Raw genomic sequence first — 9770 nt, 5'->3', positions numbered from 1 at the left:
CCTATTAAGTCCAGTGATTTCAGTAGTAGAATTTTGATAAATGGTTCTATCAGGTAACAGAACTTGATGAAACTGAGCAAATTTTGAAATACCAGTAAAAATCGCTTTTCCAGCAGATCCTCCTTGGAGGAAAACCAAGGGATTAAGATCTGTACAGCTACCATTAATCCCACAAAGTACCCATTTATGAAAAGGATGCATTTTAAAGTCTTGAATGAAAAGTCCCTTTTTCATAACATATTTCTTCTCTGGGTCACCTATCATGTTAGGAGAAAGGGAAAAGGTTTTACTCTTATCTGCCCAACGAGTGACGGAGGATTGACAATCAGACCAAGGCAGGATCAGCCCTTCATCTTCCAAGTCACAATGAGGAGCCAGTTTTGGTTGATTGGGGCGTTCTATGTCTGAAAAGTTAGGTGGTAGAAATGTACCATTAACCCAAATTGCCTCCTGCCAGAAAATCCGATTTGTAAGGGTTATATCTCTGTTGGAGGTGTCTTGGGTTGTATTTACCCAACCTCCTTGGTGCTTAGTAAACATTTCCAAAGCTCGTCTGGTGAGTCTGATACAATCTCCCAATTCATTAATTTGGAAACAAAGAGAACCTCGTTCCTTAAAGGAGCGTTTTTCTCCCAGTGGTGCCCAGATAGGGTCATATGGTAGGTATGGTAGTCCTAAAGTTTTGTTGGTAGTAAAAAACTTGGGAAAAACAGCTGTATCATGACGGACAGGCATGGGCTTAGGGAAAGCAGACAGAATTGCCCATCTATATTCTCCAAATATACTAGGAACCCAAATCCACAGAGGTAGCACGAGGGCTAGAGGTAGTTTCCAAGGGATCCATCCGGGAGTCATCTTCAGGTGTCAGAATTCTTCATGTCAGTCGTTCTGGCAGCCAGAATGGGTTGTCTTCTTCCTGTGGGAAAACACAAACAGCTCCCCTGGATCTTATTAATATAGGATCCGGGCCTTTCCAGAGACCAGTCAAAACATCTTTCCATTTTACCATCTCTTTTGGCCTGTCAGGCTCTGAACAGTGGCGTTCAGCTGCAGTATGGCCTTGAGCATAGAGATTTAAAAAATTAAGAGTGAAGAGTGCCATAGAAACAGCTATTCTTGGTACTGGGGGTAGAGCCTCCTCGACTCCCCCCTTTTGTTTAATTAAGTAGGACTTGAGAGTACGGTGAGCGCGTTCCACAATGCCTTGCCCTTGAGGATTATATGGGAGACCAGTCAGATGAGTCACTTCCATCTGGCGACAGAACTGTTGAAATTTTTGAGAGGTATAAGCTGGTCCATTGTCTGTCTTAAGGAGTTTGGGTTTTCCCCAAGCACTCCATGCCTCGAGGCAATGTTGTATAACATGAGAGGCTTTTTCACCTGTTAAAGGTGTGGCAAACATTACACCAGAGCAGGTGTCAATAGAAACATGTAAATATTGATTTCTTCCAAAGGAGGAAATATGCGTGACATCCATTTGCCAGACCTGTAAAGGCCTTATGCCACGGGGGTTTATTCCCACATGAGGGACAGGTAAAAATTCACAGCAATTCTGACATTGAGTAACAATTTCTCTAGCTTCTTTTCTAGTTAATGCAAAGCGGCGATGTAAAGTCTCAGCTGTCACATGAAAGCGCTTATGAAATTCTTTTGCTGCTTTTGCCTGGGAAGACAGAGCAACAGCTATAACCTTAGTGGCTTTATCTGCCAAATCATTTCCCAGAGACATAGGGCCAGGGAGGCCTGAATGTGCCCTGACATGAGTAATATAAACAGGGAATCTTCTATTTAATAAGACAAATTGTATTTGTTGAAAAATATTGGCAACTTTGCTGGAGGATTTTATTACCCCAGCTGTCTCAAGAATATTAACGGCATTAACCACATAGGAAGAATCTGATACAATGTTAAGCGGTCCTGGGAATGCTTTAAGAACCTCTAGTACCACTAAACATTCTACAACTTGGGGTGAGGTTTCATTATATTGCTTAGTTACTATCTCATTATTTACCACGTAAGCACCTATACCAGTTTTTGATCCATCAGTGTATACCACAATCCCATCTGTAAGTGGGTCCTTAGCTGTTACTTGTGGAAACACTATAGCCTGATTCAGGGCAAACTGTAAAATTGGATGTTTTGGATAATGATTGTCAATATGTCCTGAAAAGGAGGTGACTAAAACTGCCCAATCATCAGATGTGGCTGCCAAGGTTTGAACTTGTGCAGCAGTATAAGGTACAATTAGGATTTTAGGATTTTGTCCAAAGTGGGTAATAGCTGCTTTTAGGCCTTTAAGGGCAAGCTGTGCAACTGCATCAGGATACCAATCTATTATTTTATCAGGAGATGCATTTGGATGAACCCACAATAAAGGTCCATTCTGCCACAAAACTGCGGTTGGCAACTGGGCTCTCTTAAAAACACACAAATCAAAAGGTTGTGACTCATCAATGTGTTGTAATTGATCCTTTTGCAAAGCTTTTTCTACTGTCTGCAATGCCTGATTGGCAGCAGGAGTAAGGGCTCTAGGGGAGGAGATATGAGAATCCCCTTCCAAAATATCAAATAAAGGTTTTAACTCAGCAGAGGAAATCTTCAAAAATGGTCTGAGCCAATTAATATCTCCCAATAATTTTTGGAAATCATTTAAGGTGTGCAAATGATCTCTGCGAATCTCTAATTTTTGAGGAACAATTTTGTCAGGATAAATGAGTGTTCCTAAAAAGGCTCCTATTTAAGCAACTTGCACCTTTTCAGTGGCCACCTGCAATCCCCATTGCCCTAACATTTTTATTAATATAGGGTATGCTTCTTGTAATAACTGTAAATTTTTATGGCAAAGGAGTATGTCATCCATATAAATTGCTATGAGCAGAGATGGAAAATGATTTCTAACTGACTTAAGTGCCATTTGCACGTACAGTTGACACATGGTAGGACTATTTGCCATCCCCTGAGGTAGGACCTTCCATTGGTATCTATGATCAGGCTCTAAATGATTAATGGCTGGGATGGTAAATGCAAATCTTTGCCTATCTTGAGGACATAAAGTTATAGAGAAAAAACAATCTTTAATATCTATAATTATAAATTCCCAATTTTTAGGTAGTGCAGAGAGCAATGGAAGCCCTCGTTGAACTGGCCCAATCAGGCGCATTTGTGCATTAATTGCTCTAAGGTCATGTAATAAGCGCCATTTGCCAGATTTTTTCTTAATTACGAAAATAGGTGTGTTCCAAGGTGAGGTAGAGGGCTCAAAATGACCTAAGCGTAGCTGTTCAGAGACTAGTTTTGTGGCTGCTTCTAATTTTTCAGAGGATAGATGCCATTGAGGAACCCATACAACTTCCTCTTTAAGCCATGGTATGGGCATAGAACCCTCAACAGCTGATCCTAGAAAAAACCCAAGCCTTGTCTTCCATTATTACCTTTTTGAGGAATAGGTTCAAGTCTACCCTCCTCTCCTTTCCCTAGTCCTTTTCCCTCTTTATAGCCCATTTTCTTCATCATTTGAAAAGCTTGTGGTGAGTATTCATTAGTCAAGGTTATTCCCATTGCATGTAAGATGTCTCTCCCCCAAAGATTAACTGGGAGTGGTAAGACATAGGGAGTGAATCGTCCCATTTGACCTTCAGGTGCTTGCCAGCTCAAGGAGCGAGAGCTGATAGTGGGGCAGGACTGATATCCTAACCCTTGTAGTGAATGTGATGACTGAGTAACGGGCCAAGCTTTTGGCCACCAGTGGGAGGAGATGATACTTTTATCTGCTCCTGTATCCAAAATCCCTTTGAACTGTTTCCCTTCTATAACTAACTCTAAGGATGGCCTGGAATCAAGAGGCATTATTAAGTAAGCAGAATCATTGCCAGTAGAGCCAATTTCTCTAGCAGCTTGAAGGAAACCAGAGGAGGGGGAGTAGCCATGTAGGCTTGGCAAGATTATTAGCTGAGCTATTCTATCTCCTTGTGATATAGAAAAAACACCTTGAGGACAAGAACAAAGAACTTGAAGTTCCCCTTCATAGTCTTGATTTACGACTCCAGGGTGAACAGTGAGGCCTTGTAAAGTAAGGGATGCCCGGCCCAGTATCAGGCCGACGCTTCCAGATGGCAGAGGCCCTTTGTAGTCAGTGGGAATGGGCTGCACCTCCAATTGGGGTGTCAGCATGAATCGAATTGTGGAACGGAGATCCACTCCTGCTGAAACTTCTGCAGCTCTGTGGACTGTAGTGTCCGTCTGTTGTGAGCTGGGATCCCATATGTTTTGGGGCCCTGAGACCTGGGGCCCAGAAACTCATTTTTTGAATTGTCTTCACTTCTTTCTGCCTGAGGAGGTCCAGACTGAATAAGTCTGCCTTTGATGTCTCTAATGAAGTGACACTCACTGGCTTGATGATAACCTTTTCCACACCTAGTTCACAGTCCTAGCACTTTCTTTTTTACGGGGGCCTTGCAGTCTCTTCTTATATGCCCTGGTTTGCCACAGTTGTAGCAGATCTTGTAATTACTTGTATCTGAACGCCTTTGGCTCTGCAGGATGGCAGCTGCTAGCCCTGCGTTAGTTAAGGGGCCTCCAAACTCACGACATACCCTTAACCAGTCCTGCAGTCCTTTACTCTTTCTGGGTGTAATCACTGCTCTGCATTCCTGTGTGGCTTGCTCATAAATCAACTGTTCCACTAACACTGTTCAGGGTCTCCAAAGATTCTGCCTGCTGCCTCTGTCATCCTAGCTACAAAATCTGAGAATGACTCCTGAGGATTTTGTATGATTTTTGTCAAGTATCCTCCAGCTTCTCCCTTTCTGGAAAGTGCTTTTCACGCCTTAATGGCTGCAGTGGAGATTTGATTGTATGCTCCCCAATCATAATTTGTCTGATTATTAACATACTGCCCTTGTCCTGTTAATAATTCAAATGTCCAATTTCTCTGATCGCCTTCAGCAGTGGCATTAACTTTTGCCTGCATCTGAGAAGCATCATACCACAGCGCCTTCCATTAGATGTACTGCCCCATATTAGGGAGTGCAGCCTTCACTGTTGTCTGCCAGTCTCCTGGAGTCATGGCCAAGGTCATAAGCCTTTCAACTTGAGATATGGTAAAATTGGCACTAACTCCGTAATTACGTACAGACTCAGCAAGTTCTTTTATCTGAATATACTCCACTGGTGCATGTACTCGCCCTCCATCAGCAACTTCATAGACAGGGAATGCCTGATAAAGTTTTTTCTTTTCCTCCCTGGAGAGGAAAGAATCAGAAAAATTCTCCACATAAGGTGGAGGAGTATTGAGACCAGAAGGCCTAGAGGTGGCCTGCTCTGTGTCCCCAGTAACTTTTAATTTTTTCTCTGATTTCTTCACTCGCTTTTCTTCTGGATGATATCTTTCTTTTTTATAGTGAGCTGTCTCATATTCTAACTCTTCTTCCTCAGAGGAACTAAGCTCTTCTGTTTTTAATCTATCAAGCTTCAAAGCCTCCAGTTCCTTTACTGGATAAAGGCTTTTCTTTTCCTGAACTTCCTCCTTATCTTTTTTCTCTCCCTGGGAATTTATTCCCAAACCTTTCACTTCCTCAGATCCAAGGTCTGTGGAAGGGCTTTGCTTTTCACGTGCACGTTTCCTTTTTTGAGCTCTTAACCTATGGTCCCGCTCCAATTCTGGCATACTGTCTTGTAATTCTTCCAAAATCCCTTGTCCTGTCCTAACATTTGAACGACATTTCTCATCCTCCAGGCATGTTTTCACTAGTTTCCATAATGCCATGGTCCCTATCTTTAATTTCCCATTCTGTTGTTCCTTAATTAAGTCTTCCCTTAATTTCTCCCAAGAGGTAGATGTTAATGATCCTGAACACACGTACCAAGGTGAGATACGGTCAATTTCCTTAATGAATGTTTGTAGTGTTTTTGTAGATACTTTTATGTCACGTTGTTTTAAGACAGACTGCAAAGCTGTAATCACAGAATGTGAAGTTCCCATACTGCTCCTTTATATACAGGAGAGCTTAAGTACAGGACAAGCACTGCGGCTTATGTATGTCCGTCTGAGCGTGCTTAGCAGCAGTCAAAATTCAGTACCACCTCTGGTGAGTGTAGGAAAGAACCGGGAGGTATAGGGTTAACACCGCCAACACGAGAACAAAAGCTTCCAGTTACAGGGAGGAATTAGAGAGATCAAAGCCAGTATGTCTTTTGGAGGTTACCTTCCACCACATTCTGGTCTTCCTCCGATGTTGTGGGAGGGGTTCTCCTCTGGCCACAGCGCGTTGGTCAGCCGTCTTTTTCCTGGGATTTCGGCACCAATATGTCCTGGGAGCACCAATATGTCCTGGGCTATTCCTGTCCCGCAGGAACGCACACAGAACACAAGTCAAGACCTTTCGTGGTTACACTTTATTCATAATCATGAGGTAGAACAAAAAAGGATAGAAACTTGTTGCTATATATACCCACAGGTGTGACGTGTTAATATGACTGGCGGTTCCACCCACAGTCTCAAATGTCCCGGGGGATGGACTAGTGACTTGGCGGGCTACATGCGCACAATAGAGCTTTGCGCCATCTAGTGACGGCACGTATTATCACGGCTTCCTACAGTGTAAAACAAAAAATGTAGGAGGACCAGCAGTCTCAACCAGGACCCCTAAGATCTCTCAAACATTGGACCACCAACCAGGTAGCATACACCAGCTGATATGAGGCCCCCAACACATATACAGCAGAGGACTGCCAGATCTGGGTTCAGTCAGAGAAGATGCACCTAACCCTCAAGAGACTGGAGGCTCCAGGTAATTTAGAGGTCTGGCTGGGTGGGTGGTAGGGACATCCTTATGAAGACAGAGGGGTAAGGAGGTATGAGATGTGAAACAGTCTGAGAGTGGATGGGGAAGGGGAGAATAAAGTCTGTAGTGTAAATAAATAAATAAATAAATAAATAAATAAATGAAAAATGAAAATGAAAAAAAAATGCTATGTTGATCTAGGCAAGAGGTTCTCAGCTTTCCTTAATGATGCAACACATTAAAACAGTTACCCAAGTTTTGCTGACCTTCAACTAAAAAATATTTCACTGTTACTTCATACTGTAATTTTGCTACTGTTATGAACCACAATTAACTGATATGAAAGATATCTGATATGGAACTGCTGTGGGCGTCATAACCTAAAGGTAGAGAACCACCAATCTAGACTTACATGTTAAATAGTTCCAAAATTATTTTTTTATTTTTTACTGGTTATTTTATATATTTATATTTCAAATGTTATCCCCTTTCCCAGTTTCCTCTCCACCAACCCCCATCCCAATCCCCTTGTTCTTTTTTTTCTCTTTTTTAAAAGATATAATTATTTATTTATTTATGTGGCTACACTGTCCCTCTCTTCAGACATACCAGAAGAGAACATCAGATCTCATTACCGATGGCTGTAAGTCACCATTTTGTTGCTAGGAATTAAACTCAGGACCCCTGGGAGAGCAGTCAGTGCTCTTGACCTCTGAGCCATCTCTCCAGAGTGCTCACCCAACGAACCTATGCTCGGGTATCAAGCCTTCAAAGGACCAAGGGCCTCCCCTCTCATTGATGCCAGATAAGGCCATCCTCTGCTACATATGCAGCTGGAGCCATGGGTCACTCCTCGTGTATTCTTTGATTGGTGATTTAGTCCCTGGGAGCCCTGGGGTCTGGTTGATTGATATTGTTGTTCTTCTAATGGGGTTGCAAACCACTTCAGCTCCTTCAGTCCTTCTGCTAACTCCTCCATTGGGGTCCCTGTGCTTGATCTAATGTTTGGCTTCAAGCATCCACATCTGTATTGGTAAGGCTCTGTTAGAGCCTCTCAGGAGATAACTATATTACGTTCCTGTCAGCAAGCACTTCTTGGCATTAGCAATAGTGATTTTGTTTGGTGGCTGTATATGGGATGAATCCCCAGGTGGGGTAGTCTTTGGATGACCTTTCCTTCAGTCTCTGCCCCACTCTTTGTCTCTGTATTTCCTTTAGACAGGAGCAATTCTGGGGTAAAAATTTTGAGAAGGGTGGTGGCCCCATCCCTCAACACAGGCCAGTGCCTACCCTCTCTATATGATCTCTCAGTAGAGAACCTACAAAGGGGATATCTTTCTTTTAATTTAATTCTATTTGTAATTCATTTTTTACACTCCATAGTCCATTCCCCACCTCTCCCCATCCACCATCTTACTGCTGCTCCTGTCCATTGGTTGGGTGCAAATAACTACATCTGATTCTATCAGCTGCTTGTTGGGTATCCAGAGGGCAGTCATGATAGATCCTGTTTTGTGAGCATTCCATAGCTGCAGTCAGGCCTTGGGGCCTCACCAAAGGGGAGATCTTTGTTGGATATTTCAGCTAATGTCACCTCTGTTGACATCCTGGGAGACTCTTGTTTTCCTGGTTTTTGGGACTTCCTGTTGGCTACCCGTTTCCCACCCTCCATTGCTACACATATCTGTTCAATTTCTTGACCCTCTGTACATCTCCCCAGTCTTCTCTCTACATGATAGAGTCATTACTCAGCCATACTAAATGCTTACTAGCACAAACAAAAAAGACCAAGTCCTGCATAACCTGTAAGATCCCTCATGGCAAGGCTGTCATCTACCTCAGCCAGAAATCATTCCTAAAATCCCAACCTCTCCCACATTAACTATCGTGAAGGTCATGCAATTTCCACTAGAGTGAAAGCATTTTTTAAAAGCAAAGTGGTCTATATTTAGAATTCATGTGGAAGAAAAATCATAGAATTCAACTTCCTGTGTAAACTCTGACAGTCAAACATGTTCAGCAAACATGGCTACCATTGTGTACAATGTAGACACTGAGCAAAGATAAAACAAGCAATGTCCCCATCTTCCAATGAATGACTAACAGTAAGACAAATTTGCAGAATAGATAATCACTTTCACAAGATGGAAAGAACATTTATGAATGTATGATTAAGTATCACCATTCAAAATATACTTTATATAAATATACTTTATAGGGCAAGCCTCATGTCATCTGTTTTGTAGCTGTAAGCATTTGTTATGTCTTCTATTCCTGATATGAATATTTCAATATTTATGGATATACTCATATATCAAAAAATCAAGGAATAAAAATGACCTTTGAAAGATCATTTGAAAGATAGCAAGTCAGGCGTGGTGGCACACTCCTTTAATCTCAGCACTCGGGAGGCAGAGGCAGGCAGATTTCTGAGTTCGAGGCCAGCCTGGCCTACAAAGTGAGTTCAGGGATAGCCAGGGCTATAAAGAGAAACCCTGTATCGAAAAACAAAAAACAAAACAAAAAGAAAGAAAGAAGGAAAGAAAGAAAGAAAGAAAGAAAGAAAGAAAGAAAGAAAGAAAGAAAGAAAGCAAAATCTTACTGATTTTTGTTTGTTTTCTTTTTCATTTTTTTTTTATTTTATTAGATATTTTCTTTACTTACATTTCAAATGCTATCCTCTTTCTAGGTCTCACCTCTGGAACCCCCTATCCCACCCCCCCTCTTCCGGCCTCTATGAAGGTGCTCTCCAACCCACCCACCCATTCCTGCTTTTCCCACCACCCCTAAAATTCCCCTACACTGGGACATCAAACACCCTCAGGTTCATGAGCCACTCCTCCCACTAATGTCCATCAAGGCTATCCTCTGGCCACATATGAGGTCAGAGCCATGGATCCACCAACTCTTTGGTTGTTGGTCCAGTCCCCAGGAGGGGACCTCGCCTGCTGACACTTTTTCTTTCCCCTTCCCCCGTGGCACTGAAAA

The 9770-nt window shown here is 42.4% G+C and overlaps 1 pseudogene; it reads right to left on the bottom strand.

Annotated features, from left to right (window-relative positions):
* Positions 1-748: 748 nt before the first annotated feature.
* On the bottom strand, positions 749-5764 carry LOC147006107 (igE-binding protein pseudogene; annotated as a pseudogene).
* Between the last annotated feature and the right edge of the window lie 4006 nt (positions 5765-9770).

Source organism: Mus caroli, unplaced genomic scaffold (genome assembly GCF_978045245.1).
Source record: "Mus caroli unplaced genomic scaffold, Mus_caroli_1 scaffold_1, whole genome shotgun sequence".
In the NCBI taxonomy this organism is placed as follows: Eukaryota; Metazoa; Chordata; class Mammalia; order Rodentia; family Muridae; genus Mus; species Mus caroli.
This window is presented reverse-complemented; position numbering and strand designations above follow the sequence as displayed.